Source organism: Benincasa hispida, chromosome 5 (assembly GCF_027475165.1).
Source record: "Benincasa hispida cultivar pf3 chromosome 5, pf3_genome.v1.1, whole genome shotgun sequence".
Taxonomy (NCBI): Eukaryota; Viridiplantae; Streptophyta; class Magnoliopsida; order Cucurbitales; family Cucurbitaceae; genus Benincasa; species Benincasa hispida.
The window spans coordinates 11,647,813-11,667,380 of NC_143482.1; the positions used below are offsets into that span (position 1 = coordinate 11,647,813).

At 35.2% G+C, this 19,568-nt stretch overlaps 1 long non-coding RNA gene across 4 annotated transcripts; it reads right to left on the minus strand.

Moving 5' to 3' along the window:
* Positions 1–15,303: 15,303 nt before the first annotated feature.
* Positions 15,304–19,234, minus strand: LOC120077501 (uncharacterized). 4 transcript variants are annotated; one of them, XR_005481758.2, is made up of 4 exons: positions 18,734–19,234; positions 16,753–18,461; positions 16,110–16,340; positions 15,304–15,674 (listed from the first exon to the last, which is right to left on the minus strand). It is a non-coding gene; the product is annotated as an uncharacterized LOC120077501 (long non-coding RNA). The 4 variants fall into 4 exon arrangements; XR_005481759.2 differs by having other exon boundaries at positions 15,304–15,677; XR_005481760.2 differs by having other exon boundaries at positions 18,719–19,234.
* Between the last annotated feature and the right edge of the window lie 334 nt (positions 19,235–19,568).

A 19,568-nucleotide genomic window follows, 5' to 3' on the forward strand; every position in this document is an offset into this window, starting at 1 on the left:
AAACATAAAACATCGAAAGCATGAGCTAATGCCCAGTGAGTGGTAATTGAATATAAACATATATCACTTTCTAAGTCATCAATAAAAGTAATTAAATCATTCAATAAAACATTGGCCAAATATAAAAGATTCAATAGTATCTCAAACACGTGCTAGTTAAATAGTGGCATGATCAACTCTCATAAGCACATTTTAAAGCATTCAATTGTTATCAGAAAACCACACCAACTCTGTACCCAAATACTCGTTTACAACAGCGGGTTACTCTGGACAAAGAATGCCCCCCGCAATGTAAACCAAATCATAAGATCATACATGCACGCAAAGCTGCCTCCAGGCTAAGCATATATACACACCATAAGCCCAGGTTACTTTGGACTCCCCAGTATACTGTGGCCACATCTGACCCCGGTGGTAGCCCCCTGATAGCCTGGAAGGCGCTACAGGTGCAATTTCCTCTAGACTTCCCGGTATACTCTGGACGCATCTGACCCCGGTAGTCCCCTAATCGCCTGAGCGATGCTACTGAAACACATTCGAGTAGCACGAGAAAATAACCATCTCTCGGGTACAAGAATCAGTAGTTTGAAACCATTTCCACAACCATTCAACAACCTTGATTCCACCATCAAGAGGTTTTCATAAAAACCATACAAATCATAAGTATGTAAACTCTGATTTCAAACTATTTTTTGATAAATCAAGATTGTATAAAATCATCGAGAGTTTAGAAATCATGCAGTGGAAGAACTTGTACAAATCATAGTTAGGAAGGAGCAGGTATTGAGGAACAAGACAATTCCACTAGTCAAAGTGTTATGGAGAAACCATGCAGTGGAAGAAGCAACTTGGGAAAGCGAACAACAAATGAGAGCTAAATATCCTCATTTTTTCTTGATGACTTTCCGCTGAATTTCGAGGACGAAATTCACAAAAAGAGGGTACTGACTTGTAAGCCCTTATCCCTTTTTATCTTGTTTATGCTTAGCATCAACCTAGATAAGTGAGCTTATGTACCTAAATGAATAACTTTGATTATATGACCTAAGAAAGTTCTAATTCTAAGTGTTGGAATGAAAGTTGGAAATTACTTAACAAATGCAAGTTATTTTAGAAATGTATTAATACATATTATTATTGGAACAATTTTTCATGATTGGGCACTTGTATAGTGAACATGATTTGCTATTGGCTAAGGGTTACAAGCAAAGAAAGAACAAAATTTGTAGGAAATGCAAGTTGGCCGATAGGGGTATTGAAGTTGTTTGTTTTTTTTTAAAAAAAAAAAACATTTTTGGATTAATTTGCTAAAATCTAAAATTAATTTAACTTAATAAGTCTTGTAAGGATACAAAGGATAAGGAAAATAAATAAAAAGCCACGTAGTAGGGCAAACAAGCAGCTGGGTGGAGGACTTTGATCGGAGGAAAAAGTGTGCAGCTTCGGCCAGAAACTTAGGGTCTGAAGAATGTGATGGTTCTCCCATAATACTCATGCAAAAGCTTCCATATTTAAACCAAATTAAAGCTTATTGAGTTGTGAGTCTATTCTAGGGCTGCTCAAGAGATTTGGAATCAGAAAACTAAAGAGATCGTGAAGATAGTGAAGGTTGCCTTGAAAACTTGAAAATTCGAGTAAGGTGTAGTCCAGGAGAGATTCTGAGCTCTGGAATACGAGTTAAGAGCTGTAATTTTGAGGTTGGTACAATGTTTAAAAACCAGATTGAGAAAAGTGTAAGGAATGATTTAAGTGTGCAATTTTTTAGTTTGAAAATGAAACTGATAAGTGTAAAAGGTCTGAGAATGGACTATTGGATGAAATTTGAAGCTCTATCATAGTAGGTGCGAAGTGGAGAGATTTCTCAAAAAAGGTAGAGGCAACTAAAAGAGTAAAGAACAGTTTGTTAGGAAGAAGAGATAAAAGGATTATTGTGTAACTGTTCAGATTTAAGCATAGGTTAATTTGGTTAGTAAGATGCTAAATGTCATCAGGGGAGATGATGTTTAGCATCTTCACACCTCTTTCTAGATTAGGTGGATAATCTGGGAGGAGGTATGACAGTTACATCATAGACCGAACCATGTCCAACAAGGTTTGATATCTCCTCTCTGATACACCATTCTGCTGAGGTGTACCAAGTGCTGAGAGTTGGGAAACTATTCCATGTTCTATCATATAGTTCTGGAAATAAAAATCCAAAAACTCTCCACCACAATCAGATCGAAGTGTTTTAATCGTTCTATTTAATGCATTTTCAACTTCAGCCTTGAATTCCTTGAACCTTTCAAAGGATTTGGACTTATATTACATTAAATAAACGTACTCATACCTGGCTCTTACATTCATCAAACCACAAAGGTCTGAATGCACTAGCTCTAGAGGCTCTTTGGCCCTATGACCTTTTCTAGTAAAAGGCCTTTTAGTCATTTTTCCTTCAAGGCATGACTCACACACAGGTAAAGACATTTCTTCTAACTCGCTTAGAAGTCCATTCTTCACCAACCTCTCAATCCTATTGAGATTAATGTGTCCGAATCTGAGGTGCCAAAGTTGGATGTTTTCTTTAGGAGAAATTTTAAGTGTTTTATTTTGAGTTACGACAATCTTAAACATCTCTATGTTATGGAGGGCATTTGTTGCTAATGGTCTTAGTACATACAAATTACTTTTCAGTTGTGCAAAAAAAATATCAACACCATTTTTCGAAATAAACACCTTATTAACTGAAAAATGTAGTTGATAATTACATTCAAGCAAAGATTTTACAAAAACTAAGTTCCTCTTTAAATCAAAAACTACATATACATCATTCAGAATGAGAAATTTAGTCTGTAAAGTCAACCGGAGACCTCCCACTACCACAACTGTGGCGCCGTACCTAGTTCCAACTCACATCGTCATCTCAGTAGCACCAAGCTGCCGACAGGAACTAATTCTCTAAAATGAAGAATAAACATGGTTAGTGGCCTTAGAGTCAATAATCTAGGTAGAATCATCATTCTCCACTAAACAAGTTTCCAAAACTAGTAAATCATATTTACCTTGTTTGGCCTTCTTCTTCTCAGCCAAATATCTGGGGCAGTTCCACTTCCAATGCCCATTCTGGTTGCAATGGAAACACTTTTCTTTTTCAACCCTCACTGGTTACCTACCCCTTGGAGTAGCAGTCTGTGGGTTAGCAGGCTCCTTCCACTTACCACCTTTCTTTTTCTTCCACTTTCTAGTGCCGGAGGAAGAAGATGTAGACTAAGTTCTAGAGGTCAAACCTTTGTGGAACTTTTTGGAAGATGAAGCAACATTTGCTTCACCAACCTTCTTCTCCTTGCTTTTCAACAACGATTGGAAAGTCTACAACTCATTGAGTAGAGTTGTAAGGTTGTAGTCAATCCTGTTCAGAACAACGTTGCAAACAAAATGAAGGATGTTTTCTGGCAAGGATTCCAGAATAATGCTAACCTGGCTGGCCTCATCGATGCTTGACCCGTTCATCTCAACCACGTTGATGTGGATCATCATATTGAGAACATGTTCTCGAACAGACGTCCCTTTCTTCATCCGTGAATTAAAGATGTACTTTAGAGCGTCCTTCCTGAGCTGCGTAGACGGTTATCCGAACATTCCCCTCAGGGACTCCATGATCTTGCATGCAGTGATCATGGGCTCATGCTTCTTGGCTAAAACTATAATAAGGCTGACCAAGATATACACTGGGGCCTTTTCGTTCACTCGTGTCCAGCTCTCATACACTTCTTGAACGTTTCGAGTAGCAATAAGAGGTGGAATAGGAGGACACTCCTTCGTAAGGATGAATCTAAGGTCATCAATGATTAGTATCGTGTTAATGGTGTTTTTCCAACTAGCATAATTTTCGCCAGTCAGTTTATCGAAGGCAAGTAAAGAAGTGTAGTGGTAGCCATATTAAATTGCTGAAAAATGAACAAACTTAAATAAGTCTACTTGCATTAAACCACTTTTAGAAAACCAATCAAGTTTTAGCAAAATAGTCTAGTTTACCCTAATTGACATCTATTTTGCAATGATGCTTCAGTGAGGCAGGACAAAAGTCACCGTAGGGTGATCAAGTGCCCCATCACTAAAATGAGACAATCTCAACCATCAGACAGAAACAACTCCATGTAACTGAATTTAATAGTCACCATTGTTCGGTCAAGAATTTGTTAACATCCTTAACAATTCTATGTAAGTATAACCCCTCATTTTAGGCTCTAGAGTCCTACCCTAATGAGCCAACCTTAGGGAAAATCCGATTAGGACAAGAGACTAAAGCAACCCTACCCATTTTTGGAGATTAAATAAAGAGTTGTGCAAAACTGCCATCCTTTAGGGAGACACCTACGATGCCACGAGGCGATGCACGAAAAATTTATCCAACATAATGAGAGAGGCTAAGGGATATGTTTTCACACGTCCCCTCTCACTTACTATGAACATTCTCTCCATTCAACTTGGCATTAACCTACCCAAATGTCACCCGTAAGGGGACACTCTAGAGGTGCCTCGAGGTCGATGATAGATCTCATTGTGTGAACTTTTAGGGAGAAACGTGTAGACATAAAGTGAAGTAACATACATCCCATTTGCCTCCCACTGAATATTCTACCTAGGATTCATTAACTTATAAAATCTGGCTACTAATTTTAACTAAGTGGGTTGTTTAATTTGCTAAAAAACAACACTTATTTTTTATGATTAAACAAGTTTGATTCAAGTCTTATTAAACTCTTTAACAAACCTTCATCAAATTTGCATGCATGTAACAAATCTATCTAATTCACCTTTTCAGTAGGTTCCCAGGTAGGGGTGTGACGTTTCCATCGACTTAAGTATCCTAGCCTAGCCAGAACCAGCCTTAGACAAAAGATCCCTTATAGATACATTTGTTACATATTTAATCTTTTATTATAATCAATTTAATCCTATTAAACCGATTTAAAAGATTAAACTTAGATTTCTAATCTCATTAGAAACGTGATCGTAGGTCTATCTCAATCAAATCTTAAAACACTTTTAAAAGATGATTAAAGTCTAAGATTTGCATATAACATTTTATTTTTTTATTTTAATTCTAATTTCATTAATTAAAACTTTTATAAAAATGAAACAATTAAAACCATTCAACATTGGTAGCTAGACATACATAAGTTATTTAGAACACTTATAAATGAATCTAAGGTAGTGTCATGCTTCATGCAATGTTTATTCATTACTAATATATAACATTTATATAACAAAGTAATAAACTAAGCTATAACATACATTCCATGCCAACCTACAACCTTATTGAAGGATCTCATACCGAGAGTTTCATAAGCGTGTTCAGATCGCTCTGATTTCACAGTGACCGAAACACAAACAATATACATTCAACACATATAGTTATGCATATAAACCTAATTATTGGCATGCTCAGAATACAATAATTAATAAGGAAAGGGTTCATATCAGATGAAGACTCTCTTCGAACGTCTGAACCCTAAGCAGCGAAAAACCCTCCAACGAATCTACCAATGCCCGGCGGGTATGTCGACTACAACAGCACGATCAGAACGTACACAAACACTGCAGTGGGGATGACACCACCACAAGAGAAACCTGGGTGTCCTCAGTGTCAAAAACCTAAAGAGTGGGCTTTGGTGAGTTTGGTAGAAGATGGAGGAGAATGCTTCATGTAGACGATAAGCAAGTGGGAGATGAAACTCTGCTATCGTATAGCGGAAATGCTTATCGTATAGAAGAGCTACATGATCGTGTATGAAAGGTTGAACGATCGTTTAGGAAAAACGTATACGATCGTTTAGAGAAAACGTGAGGCAGACGATCGTTTAGACGGACGAGCTTCTATCGTATAGGCTCTCGCGATCGCTTTCACGAATTCTTTTGGGCACGGACGATCATACGAATGCACGATCGTGAAAAATGAAAACGATTTTCATTTTTAATCCACCGGTTACCATAACCATCGTAACCCACTTCCTACGTCAGAACGTGGATAAATTCGTTAATTATCAAATAATTAATTAATAAATATAATCATATTTTATTTATATCCTATAGTTTGATATCATATATCTACTATAGTATTTTCTCCTCTACTTGATATAAATCATATTTATATCTAATTTTCTCCAAAATAATGTATCTCATATATTTAGCCAATTATATCATATATAATTAACCAATCCAATTATATCATATATAATTGAACTTCCTCTTGTCAATTTGAACATTTCAAATTAACCCAAACACTGGTTCTCAACTTTATCCAAGCTACCCAGGCGACCTAATGGACTTGTGACTCGAAGCTCCAACGGTACGTGAATAGCTGACTAAACTCTTTAGCCATGAGATCCACCATCCGTTAACTGCCAGTGATTCCACTAAAGACCAACAACCGAACTCTTCTTACCACAAATATATTTTCTATCTATCGGATATAACCAATCGTGAGTATGATAACCCTTCACAGATGCTCGTAAGTACAGCTGGTGGAATTTACTATTTTGCCCCTGTAGTAACATCTCACTCCTTAAGTACCACCGATTCCTCTAATGAACAATACAACATAGTCCAACTATGTGTGAACACCTCTCGAGCCAAGAGAAGGTGTGTGGCGCCACATCGTTCAAGTCCCAGAATCAGCCCTTAAGGGAGCCATCTATCTACTTACCCCTGCCTCGGGGAAGGAGTGAATTCCATCTTGTGTAGTTGAGTTCCCAGCTCCCAAATCAGACGAATCTCCAAAATGGTAGGTTTGAATCGGCAACCTGGCTACTCGCACCCATACAAATCAAAGGATCGCCCTCAATGGCAGGAGTTCCCAACTCACTCAGGATTGAGGTCATGTTATCTATGGTCATCCTAGTGAAGTGAAGTCTCTGTCATGAACGGTGTTATATAACAAGACGTTAACACTTCGTGGTCAGGTCTTATACAAACTCTTTGTATAGGACGCCCCTACAGCTGTCCCAACACTATGATCCGGATCAGACCATCTGTGACAAGGTCACAAAATTGTGACCATTCACACAAAGCGGGCGAGGTCCGTAGCATTACGAGGATAGGTTTCCCTCCTTTATCCATTTATTACAGACATTTTGGTTATCATCAAAACATGATCTACTTGTATTTCACCACATACCAATACATGCTTGAGTCACATATAGATTACCCAGGGATTTTATGTTTATTGGTTTGTGATAAAGCAGATAAAATAATTAACCAGTTTATTGAGATAAAACTGAGAGGATTGTTGTTATGTGTGGGGGGTCTACTGCTCGCTGCGCAAAAATACAAAATGTGAAGTAAATATCATATATTAACAACACAGATGTTCTTATATACTGTTTACAAACTACAGGACACGAGACTTTAGGGCATCAACCCCAACACTTATATCATAACATTTATAATATAAATGATGCATGGATATGCTATGATGCATGCCTATATTATAACTCTTATATTATATGATGCATGAGCATGCTTTATGTAATTTAATCATGCATACTAATATATTATAACTCTTATAATATAAAATGGTGCATGAAATAAAATGCATAACCTATGGTGGGTTTTAAAACTATATGACATACATTGTGCCATATATAATAAACATACATCGCATGAATATTTAATAAGGTTGATGGACCGGGATAGTATATCGCAAAACCAGAAAGAAAAGGCTAATCCATTACAAAAGATTGAGTCCTCCGGTTCGAAATAGATGAATCGGGTCTTGAACCGCTCACCTTGAAGTCTTGCAGCTTGATCATATAACAAATCCCTTGATCGTCAAGCAACGATCGTCGATTGTAAATGATCACGTAGCTTTGGACTATGCGATGAGCATGATAGTCTACACGATCGAGTAGCGTGCGTCGAGTACTGTATACTATGCGATCGTGTAGTGACTGACTAAACGACGAGCATGATAGTCTACACAATTGTTTAGCATGCATGCCTTGTGTCGAGTATTAAATACCATGCGATCATTTATCCCTCGAGCACTTACGCAATCATGCAACCAACGCAACACGATCGAGTAAACACTTTACACGATTGTGTAGCATTAGCTATGCGATCGTTTAGCAGATGCTACACGGTCATGCAGACAACTTTACACGAATGCATAGCAAAATCTAAACGATCGTCTAGCTCAACCTACACGATGCGACCACAGTTTCATCTTCTTCATTGAAATGAACTGCAACCTTTGTCTGAAGGTTCTTCACGAACGACTCAAAAACTTAAATGAATACAAACTCGATTGAAAGAATTATACCAAAAAATGTAGGGGCCCTTACAAATTAACTTTTGTAAACTTAAACAGAAAGCTAAAACAGAGACAACTATCCCAAAATTATCCATCAGCAACATCCATATACATTTAACAATTAAATGCAATGCAGAACTTAAAACCGACGAAACTGTAAACGAAATTCAATACAGCAAATGGAATTTGGAAATCAGAACACAACCTGACTCTGATACCAATTGAAGGAACTCGTTTTATAGAGAACCTTTGAGTGAAAGCGGATCATCCAAATCCCATTTTGATTGAATGCATACATTTACAGTAATACAAATAGATTATGCATAAAACATAAATTACAACATGCTTTTGAACTAGAAAAAATGGTTTATAGACTATACCTTTGAAGAACTTTTCTTCAAGTAAATCCGTCGTACAGTCACAAACACTTCGAACAAGCATGAACTCCTCTCGAACAAATAGCAACCAAAACGAACGATCCAAAAGTGTAAAGAACACTACCACTTGGTGACCTTGATATTCTCGATGTTTGAACCCATGAATGGTGGGCTCTGACTATTTTGGTTAGAGACAGTTTGTGGCTTGGAAGAGGAAGACGATTGAAGGAAGCAACTCTCTATCGTATAGAAAGACACTCAATCGTTTAGAGAACTAAATCTATCGCATAGGCAAGCAAATTGTGTAGAAGATTTCAATCGTGTAATGAAAATTAAGTGGAAAAAATAAAATCATATTTTATTTATCCTAATTTGCCACAAAAACTTATTAACTTCCCACTAAGGGTGGTTAGAGAGAAAAAGGGAATTAATTATTAAATATTTAATAATATAAATAAATATGATAACCAACTTATCATATTATATTTATAACCTATAGTTTTAATATTGCATCATATACAATATATAAATCATAGTTCTTTTTCTCTATTTTATGACATTTAATATAAATCATATTTATATTAAATTTAATAACTACGAATCTTATTCATAGAAAATATATTTGAATCATATTCAAATATTTTCTCCTCCAATTAAACTATAATGTATCAAATACACTATATCAATTATATCATATATAATTAAATTCTCTCTTATTAATTTGAACATTTCAAATTAACCCAAAAATTGATTCTCAACTAAATCCTTTGAGCTACCAAGGGGACCTTATGGACTTATAGCTTGAAGCTCCAACGGTATGTGAATAATTAATTAAACTCTTTAATCAAATTATCCACCATCCGTTAACTGTCGGGCACTCTACTAAAGACTGACAATTGCACTCTTCACACTACAGATATAGTTACGTGTCCATTGGATATAACCAATCAACAGTATTATGACCCTTCAGAAATTACTCGTAAGTACAGTTGGATCAAATTACCATTTTGCTCTTGTAGTTACATCTAATTCCTTAAATACACTAATCCCTCTAATGAATAATAGATCATAGTTCCACTATGACTAAACCCCTCTCTGGCCAAGAAAGAGTGTGGCGTCATATTGTTCAAGACCCTAAATCAGCCCATAAAAGAGCAATTTATCTACTTACCCCTGCTTCAAGGAATGAGTGAATTCTATCTTGTGTAGCTGAGTTCCCAACTCCCCAATCAGACGAATCCCCAAAATAGTAGGCTTATTGAGTCAGCGATCTGGCCACTCTCACCCATACAAATCAAAAGACCGCCCTCATAGGCAGGAGTTCACAACTCACTCAGGATTAAGGTCATGTTACCTATGGTCATCCTAGTCAAATGAAAGTCTCTATTATGAACGGTGTTATATAATGAGATTAAACATTTCATGGTTTGGTCTTATACAAACTTCTTTGTATAGAATATCCCCTCTACCATGTCTAATACATGAATGATCAGGATCAGATCATTTATAGCACTTTACAACATTTTTAACACTTACATAGTGGGTCATACTCGTAGTGTCACCAGGATAAGGAACCTAGTCTTATCCATATACTACAGACTATTTAGATTATCGCTTAAACATGATCCACGTGTATATCTCCACATACATGTTTAAGTTACAATGATAATCTTGGATGTTAGTTTATTGGTTTGTGGTTAATACAACTAAAATATCATATATTTCATAGACCAAGTGAATAAAATATCAAATATTATTAATCACAAATATGTTTTTTCATAAAAGGTTTACAAACTATAGGACCCTACGAGATTTAGGGCATCAACCCTAACAAAATCAACTAGAGTTGTTGATCAAACTGGTCTTTCAACAAGAGTTGTTCATGAAACTGCTACTTCACATCCTTCTCAAGAGTTAAGAGTGCCTCAATGTAGTGATGTTCATCAGCTTGACCATTACATGGATTTAACAAAAACTCAAGAGGTCATACCTGATGGTGGCTTAGATGATCCATTGACTTTTAAGTAGGCAATGGAAGATGTGGATAAAGATCAATAGATAAAAGCCATAGACCTCGAAATGGAGTCAATGTACTTCAATTTAGTCTAGGAACTTGTAGATCAACCAGAAGGGGTAAAACCTATTGGTTTCAAATGGATCTAGAAGAGAAAACGAGACCAAGCTGGTAAGGTACATACCTACAAAGCTGGACTCGTGGTAAAAGGGTTTACCCAGAGAGAATGGGTAGACTATAAAGAAACCTTTTCTCCAATTTCCATGATCAAATCTATTAGAATACTCTTATCCATCGCAGCTTTTTATGACCATGAAATTTAACATATGGATGTCAAGACAACCTTTCTGAATGCCTATCTTGAACAAAGTATCTACATGCCTCAGCTAGAGGGGTTTATAGAACAAGGTCAAGAACAAAAAGTTTACAAGCTTAAAAGATCCATTTATGGGTTGAAACAAGTGTCTCGATCCTGGAATTAGATTTGACACTACGATCAAATCTTATGGTTTTGAACAGAATATTGACGAACCTTGTGTTTATAAGAAGATTATCAACAAAACTGTAGGTTTTTTGGTTTTATATGTTGATGATATCATGCTTATTTGGAATGAAATAGAATTCCTTGTTGATGTTAAGAGATGGTCAACCTCGAAATTCCAAATAGAAGATTTGGGAGATGCACAGTATGTTCTTGGAATCCAAATAGTTCGGAATCGCAAAAACAGAACACTAGCATTGTCTCAGGCATCTTATATAGACAAAATGTTGTCAAGATATAAAATAAAAAATTCCAAGAGAGGAATGTTACCTTTCAGACATGGAATTAATTTGTCTAAGGAACAATGTCCTAAGACACCTCAAGAGGTTGATGTTATGCAACGAATTCCTTATGCATTAGTAGTTGGAAGTTTGATGTATGTCATATTGTGTACACGCCCTGACATATGCTGTGTAGTTGAAATTGTCAATAGATATCCGTCCAATCCCAAATATGATCATTGGATTGGCGTTAAAAACATCCTCAAGTATCTTCGAAGAACGAGGGACTATATGCTCGTGTATGGTGCTAAGGATCTGATCCTTATAAGATACATTGGTTCTGATTTTCAAACCGACGTGGATTCAAGGAAAACAACTTCAGGATCAGTATTCACTCTGAATGGAGGAGCTATAATATGGAGAAGTATTAAGAAAAATTGTATTGTTTACTCTACCATGGAAGCAGAGTATGTAGCTGCGTGCTTGGCAGCCAAGAAGGCAGTATGGCTTAGAAAATTCTTGACCGATTTAGAAATGGTTCCAAATATGCACATGCCGATCACTCTCTATTGTGATAACAGTGGAGCAGTTGCAAATTCCAAAGAACCTAGAAGCCATAAGCACGAAAAGCACATTGAGAGTGAGTACCATCTATTAGGGAGATAGTACACCGAGGAGACTTGATCTTCATGCAGACCGCCTCAGAAGACAACTTTTAGTTGATCCATTTACAAAGACTCTCCCAGCTAAAGTGTTCAAGGATCACCTAGCGAGACAAGGGCTATGAGATAGATAAATCTAGAGAAAGTGGAAGAATTATTGGGTATTTGATGCCCTAGTTTATTGTATTTATTCTCTCATACTCAACATTGTATATATTTACATATATGTAAACTCACTGGAGTTTTAATCCAAGTGGGAGTTTGTTGGGTTGTATGTCCTAAAACTCATAGTTTGTAATATTAAACATATTCTATTTGAAATAACGATACTATTGAGGTTTATTCAATAAATATGTTATTGAATATGTAAATTGCATTTATAAAAGCCTAAATCCAATAAACTAATATTCATGAATATTACATGAGTACTTGAATTTTATGTAGAGACATAAAATGGATCAAGTTTGAGTAGATAGCCAAAAAGGTCTATAGTATATGAATAAGGTTGGGTACCTTATTCTAGTAATACTATTAGATGCGGTCCACTTTGCATTTAGTACAAACGATGTGATCCTGAATCGTTCATGTGTAGACATGCAAGTGGAGGCGTCTTGTGCAAAGAGTTTGTATAAGACCAGACCAAGAAATAAATCACTCTTACTTTATAATGTTGTTTACTGTTTAAGACTGACTATTTCAAACCGATGACCTAGGTAACTCAACCTTCATCCTGAGCTAACTATGAATTCCTGTTTATTTAGGATCATTCTTAGATTTGCATGGGTGAGGGTTGGCTTAACAGCAATGGCTCAATAAACCTCTCATTTCAACAGTAAGACCAGGTAGATAACTAGGGACATAGGGTGCAAGCTGGAATTCACTTCTACCTGCTTTTAGGGATAGTGGAGAGGTTGTTATCTTAAGTGCTGACTCCAGGTCTTGAACAAGAAGCCCCACCCTCTCATTCTATAACATCAGACAGTGATTGAAGCTGCGTTTCATCGTGGTCTAGCTTCTGAGGTATTTTCATTATTGTTAAAGCTATTTTTGATATGTTTATCTTTTGCTCTGTTTAATTTGTTGCTGCAAATTTGTTCTATTGGGTGTTTCTAGGGTTTAATCTTTTACAAGTTTTTCTTCATCTTCTTATGTTCATGTAACCTTGATGCTGTCTATGTCCGTCGATGCTGCTCCATTTTGTATTTCTTTTTTGGCAAGAACTCGAAGTGAGCTACTCGAATTGTTGATCAAAGAGGGGTGAAGAAAATTTTAGGCGAGACAAGCACGTCTACCTTTCAGGTAAATTTCTGTTTATTCTTTTTCCATCTTATTTTTTTGTTGAAAATTCATATTGATTTTATATTTGGCTAATAAGCCATTTGAGTTTGTTGCGAGTGGCTAAAATAAAGTGTACTTCTGTTCTATTTAAAGCCTTCATTATATGGAATGACCTGCAGAATTCAACTATGTTTTTTCTTTGTTGGTTTGATATCATGTGGTATGTACTGTTGGTGGAATGGGGGATTGGTCTTTTTTTTTTTTTTTTTTTTTTTTTTTCCTTTCTCTTTTCTTGGTATGATCATTAGAAGCAATGTGCTTAAAAGAAATAATAAATAAATAAATAAAATAAAATAAAAAAAACTTTCAACTCTAAACCAAGATGGTTTGCAAAGATTAAGGGAAATGATACCTATCGCTACCTGTCAACTCTCCTTTGAAATAAAACCAAGGTGATTTACTTCGTAGAATGCTGGATGCTAACAAAATTTCTTTGACGTTTTTAAATGAAATGGATGGTTCACATCTCAAGAGAGGTTGTTTGTGATGCAAATAAAGAAAGTGAAATCTTGTTTGCAGAGATTTGATAAAAGGAGCAATTGAAATAAGTGGTTCAAATTTGGATGTACTTTAGAACAAACCAATTCTTTGGTTATAAAATTTGATGCCAAAAAAGTGATGACATGAAGGAAAAACATGGTAGGAAATAATTTTTTATGCAGTTCTCCAAGCTCTGTTTGGGAATGCTTTTAGAATAGTAAAAAACACACTTCACTATCAAGAGACACATTTTATTATCAAAGTGAGTATTACTCAACAAACATAAAGTCTGTATAGATCAACTCGAGTGAGTTGAACGGTTTTTGAATTGATTCTACGTATGTTAGATTATTCGGTGGACTCTATAGTCTTGACATTTTTAAGTTATTAATCACTCTTTGGTTTACGGTTTTGAATTTAATATGTATGAACACTAACACATAATTATACATATGAAATAGCAAGATGTTGGGAAGAAAAGAGCCAAACTTCAAAAAGATCAAGGAAGTAGCAGTAAGGTATATACTGCATATTTTGAGATATACTAAGAGATATATTGTATTTTTATTTTTCTTACATGAATTCACTTACACATTTCAGACAACGAAACAGATGAATAGTGGGAAACAAAAGATGAAAAATGAATACTATAGAAGAGGAAATACAAAGGGTAGTGAATTAGAAAGCTTGTATGAGGTATATGTTATAGGTACATTTGTTAGTTTTTAAAGTATATCTTGAATTATATAGAACTTAGAGTGATTTCACAAATATACATCAGTTTATTTTTATATTTTATTGTTCTAGGATGTACCTTTACTGCTACCTAGATATATGTGGTCTAGTGTTCAAGAGTTGAACGGTTATGGGAAATTTGAGATGATTAGAAACATTAAGGATAATTTGAGTAGGAAGCACTAGAATTAGTACTTTGTCGAGGGATTTGCACAAAAGTGGTGGCCGTTAGATTTGTCGATGGAGGTTGTTGTCAAAATTGATCATTAACTACAAGAATTATGGGCTGTAATGTCGGTTTAAAACTAACATTAAAAGACTTTAATGTCGGTTGAAAACCGACATTAAAGATAGTGTTGTTAAAGCCCTTTAATGTCAGTTTTAAACCAACATTGAAGAGGGTGTACAATGTCGGTTTAAAACCGACATTAAAGACAACCAACACTAAAGGACTTTAATAACACTATCTTTAATGTCAATTGTCAACCGACATTAAAGCCCTTTAATGTCAGTTTTAAACCGATATTAAAGTCCAGAATTATTGTCCGTGTATTTGATATAATTGTTTTCCAAACCATTTTTAATGTCGGTCACAAAGTTAAAAACGGAATGTCCCTAAAACCAAGGTAATCAACCTGTACATGCACAAAATAAATTCTTAATTGCTTTCACAAATCCATAATAATAAGTTACAAAAGAAAAATTGGAGATGATAATTTAACTCTAAACCCAAGGTAATCAATAAATTACCAAAACTCATAAGCGTTACATAGCAAAATTAAAATTTTGATTCAAATAAGAGCGAGAACTTACTATTAAACTATAAAATACAAACTAAAACTTGTAAATATCCTCCCCCCCCGCGAAAAAAAAACAAAAAAACAAAAAAAAACAAAACAAAAGTGCACACACTTGTTGTCATTATGTAGTGTTTTCCAAATAGTCTTTCAAGTGCTCCTTCGTTATGTTCTCTCCACCATCCACCACAAATTTGATCCAAATCAAAAGCATGACTTCTTGCAAGCAGAGAAAAATGGGCAAATAACATATAATAAGAACTTATAAAAACATATTAAAGAATGTTACACATCAGGAAAATATGTCATCTGATCTTCAATATTGCACATCTTCACAAACTTAATATACAATTCCAACCTTTCAAAGTTTATATAACAGAAGTTGTTCATAACACAAAATATACACTAATTATTTTCCCTTAGCTAGAGTTGAGTTGAAACCAATAAACCAAAAACTACTTAAACTAAGGTTATTTTCTCTTTGCATTATATTCATAGCCCACCCCAACTAATCCCAAAGTCCTTGAAGGGTATCTCCAAATGTCTCAAACTCTTTCCACCTTTGAACACTCTTGAGGTGCTTAAGATTATACCAAATCCAAGAAAGAACAAAATTTAAACATGAAATTTATAGCAATTGAGCTTTCTTACCTTAGGACACCTTCTACACATTCATCAATAAAAGTGATAGATCTTGTCTGAAGACCATCTCCTCACATCTCAAACTTGTCTACAGAAGTGAGGGCCTTTCTTGCATTTGGATCTTGAAGCATATTCAAGCATATTCAAGGCGAAATTCTTGTAGTGAATGTGTTGGATATAGAGTTCCCAAGAAAAAGCATAAAGAGGTTCTGATACCAAATCTTTACTCCTTTGTTGCACCTGCAAAACAAGAAAACTCAATCGTTGAATAAATGAGAGAATCTTCTTTTTCAAGATCTTGAAGAAGAGAAGCTTGGTTACCTAGATATGAGTTACAAAGACAATGAAAAATTTTCGGCAGCATAACGATGCTACCACAACAAAACCAAAAATTTACCTTGAACCTATTCAAAGAAACACACTCCCAATAATATTCCACAACCACTTGTTTTCAATAGAACTATCAGAATTCTCAAAAATTGAATATTCAAGAACACATACATTAATAAGCAAATTTAGCTCACAATGTACTTCAATTCTCAAAAGTTGTCACAAAAACAACAATGATTTACAAAAACTCTCCTTGTAGGTTCATCCAGACATTCAAACATAAACAACAATGATTTACAAAAACCCATATCTTATTACTCACTTGATTTCAAATCTCAAAAGTTGTCCCATGGGCATTTGATCTTATAACTCGAGATTCATGGATTCATTCCTATCAATGAAAAGAAAAGCCAAAAAACAAAAACTCAGCAAAATTCAAAATTCCATCAATCCAAACAAATTTCACAATAAACCATGTCCTTAAAGTTAGACTCTTTCTATAAATACTTCAAGAAAAGCTAATAATGAATAAAATACCTAATAGATGCAAACATATCATAAATCTAGCATGTAGTTCTATGGAGCAATAACAAAATCTAAACATCCAACAATCAATAAATAGATTAGGATTTACACATAACTAAGTTAAGAAAATACCTCTCTCTTCTTGCATTTCTTATAAACATCAAAATGATGTTCTTGACATTTGCTCTTCTCCGAGCAATGTTCTTCAAGACCTATAGTATTTGGAAAAAGAGATTTTCTCTAATACGAATTAAATTTTGTTGCTTCTTCAAATTCATAAATTGTCCAGAAACAATAATAGAAACAATTTCATAACACTTCTATTTCTCAAAAGTTACGAAATGACTCAACAAATCCCTACACTATCCTATGCGAAGAATATCCGAAGAAACTTACAAGGAGAGTTTTGAAGTACTACTAGAATAAAAATCTTAAAGTAAACAAACACAAATACCCATCTTACCTCTGTCTTCTTTGGAAACAACAACACAATAACAAAAGTATGAGTACAATCTTAAATCATACAACATTTCAGTTTTAGATTCTGAAAGTTGCTCCCAAATGAAATATTGTGTGTGGAATAACTTATGAAAAAAAAACCTTCAAACTAGATCATTTTTCTACAAGTATCTATAAAAAAATCAATGATACAACATTATAATCTAGTTGGATGGCTCATATCAAAAGATTGTGAGCAGAGACCATGTAGAAAAATGGCCAAAAGCTAGTATGTCGAGTAAAAACTGACATCCTATATATAAAATATTGACAATGATTTGACTTACCATATTCTACATTTACATGGAGACACCAAATAACATTCTAGACATTCAAGAAAAATGTTGCATTGTTATTATTATTATTACTATAATTTTTTTTGATAAGAAAGAGAAAAGAAACAAGCTTTATTATCATGTTGATTTCATCTACATTTTATAATGTGCACCAGCTTAATGTCACCCCACAAATTCTCCTCTCTAGAAATCTGATAGAATATGCTTAGAAAAGTATTTTCAATCAGATACACATTTCTAGAAGAAATGCTAAATTAGCATTTAAAACGAAATTGAGTGATGATAGATAACTTGGCTCTGCAAGTGAGCAAAAAAGAGTAGAGGTTGGAATGGATAAGAATTTCATAGCCCACCCAAGGGGCTACACCAATGAATGTCGAAGCCATCGATCAATGTATATATACCAAGATCTCATGGAGAGAAAAAGTACCAGATAAGATGTTGAAAGAGATTCTCATAAACCATAGCTGATTGGAAAGACTAGCCATGAAAAGGCAGGATCTAAGTGAAAAAGGGAGGGAAGAAGAAAGATTGTAGGCTGTAGCCTTTAGCCAAAGAAACCACTTTTCATTTATCACATTTAATTAGCTTTGATGATATAGCTACTTCTTCTAAATTGCTAACTTGCAAAAACAAAGAGTAATCAACACACAAAAGGTGGAGAACTAACCTTCACCCAATATCGATATTTCCAAGGCAAACTGTGGTCAGCCTGCAACAAATTTTGAGTAAATAAGATCACTTTACCATAATGATATTGAAAGCCCACGAAACTAGGCAGATTAACAATGTATAACATTCAAGAAAAATGATAATTCAAGAAACACATTCAAAATCTTGACTGAATTCAAAGTGAAGAAAACATAAACACAAAGTTTGATAACATTAATTCAATACTTCGAATAACGCCACAAGAAATATCAAAACTAATTTGGAAACAAAATCATAAACTAAAAGTTACCCAATAACCTAAGCCAATTTTACCGAAGTAATTGGGATGGTATTTCATCTTTCATCCTTTTTCTTTTCTTTTTCTTTCCTTCTTCTTCTCTGCTGCTACCGTTTTTCTTTTCTTTTTTTTTTTTATGCAACAGATGAGATCCATCCACGAACGATGGTAGCATGACACGGATGGAGATCCACGATAGACATGGGTTGGCGGCAGCTGGCAAAGAACGGACCTGGTGGCACGCGCGGCGGAGATACGCGAACGACAAGGTGTGGCTGTGACGCTTCAGCGGAACGAGTAGTAGATCCGGGCGGCTGATGAGACGCGGGCAACTGAGTGCAGCAGCGTGGGTTGCACAACGAACAGACCTGCATGGAGGCCAGATCTGCACCACGACAGACTCTTCACCCACGATCGATGGACGAATGGCAAGGGTTTGGAATGGAGAAGTGAGAAAGAAGAGGGTTTGAAGAGGGAATTGTGAGAATGAGAGAAAAAAGAAAATAGAGGGAGAGTGAAAAGGGAAATGAAAAAAATGGGGGAAAAATAAAAAGTTAGAAGATAAATTAAGTGGGTCTTTATTGTCGGTTTAAAACTGACATTAAAAGTACCCCTACAATATCGGTTATTAAAAATCCAATTTTTTTAAAAAAAAGACAAAACCGACATTATATATTCGATTTTAGTTTTTCCAACCGACACTAAAGCCAAAAATTCTTGTAGTGTTCGTTGGAGGTGGTCGTCGAAATTGGTTTCCAGAGCATGTCACCCAATTGAGGTGGTGGTTGTTGCTGGAGTTGGTCAATTGTTGTGGCCAAAAAGTATTGAAGTGTTTGATTAAGGACAAATCTTGGAAACTAGCATTCCTAT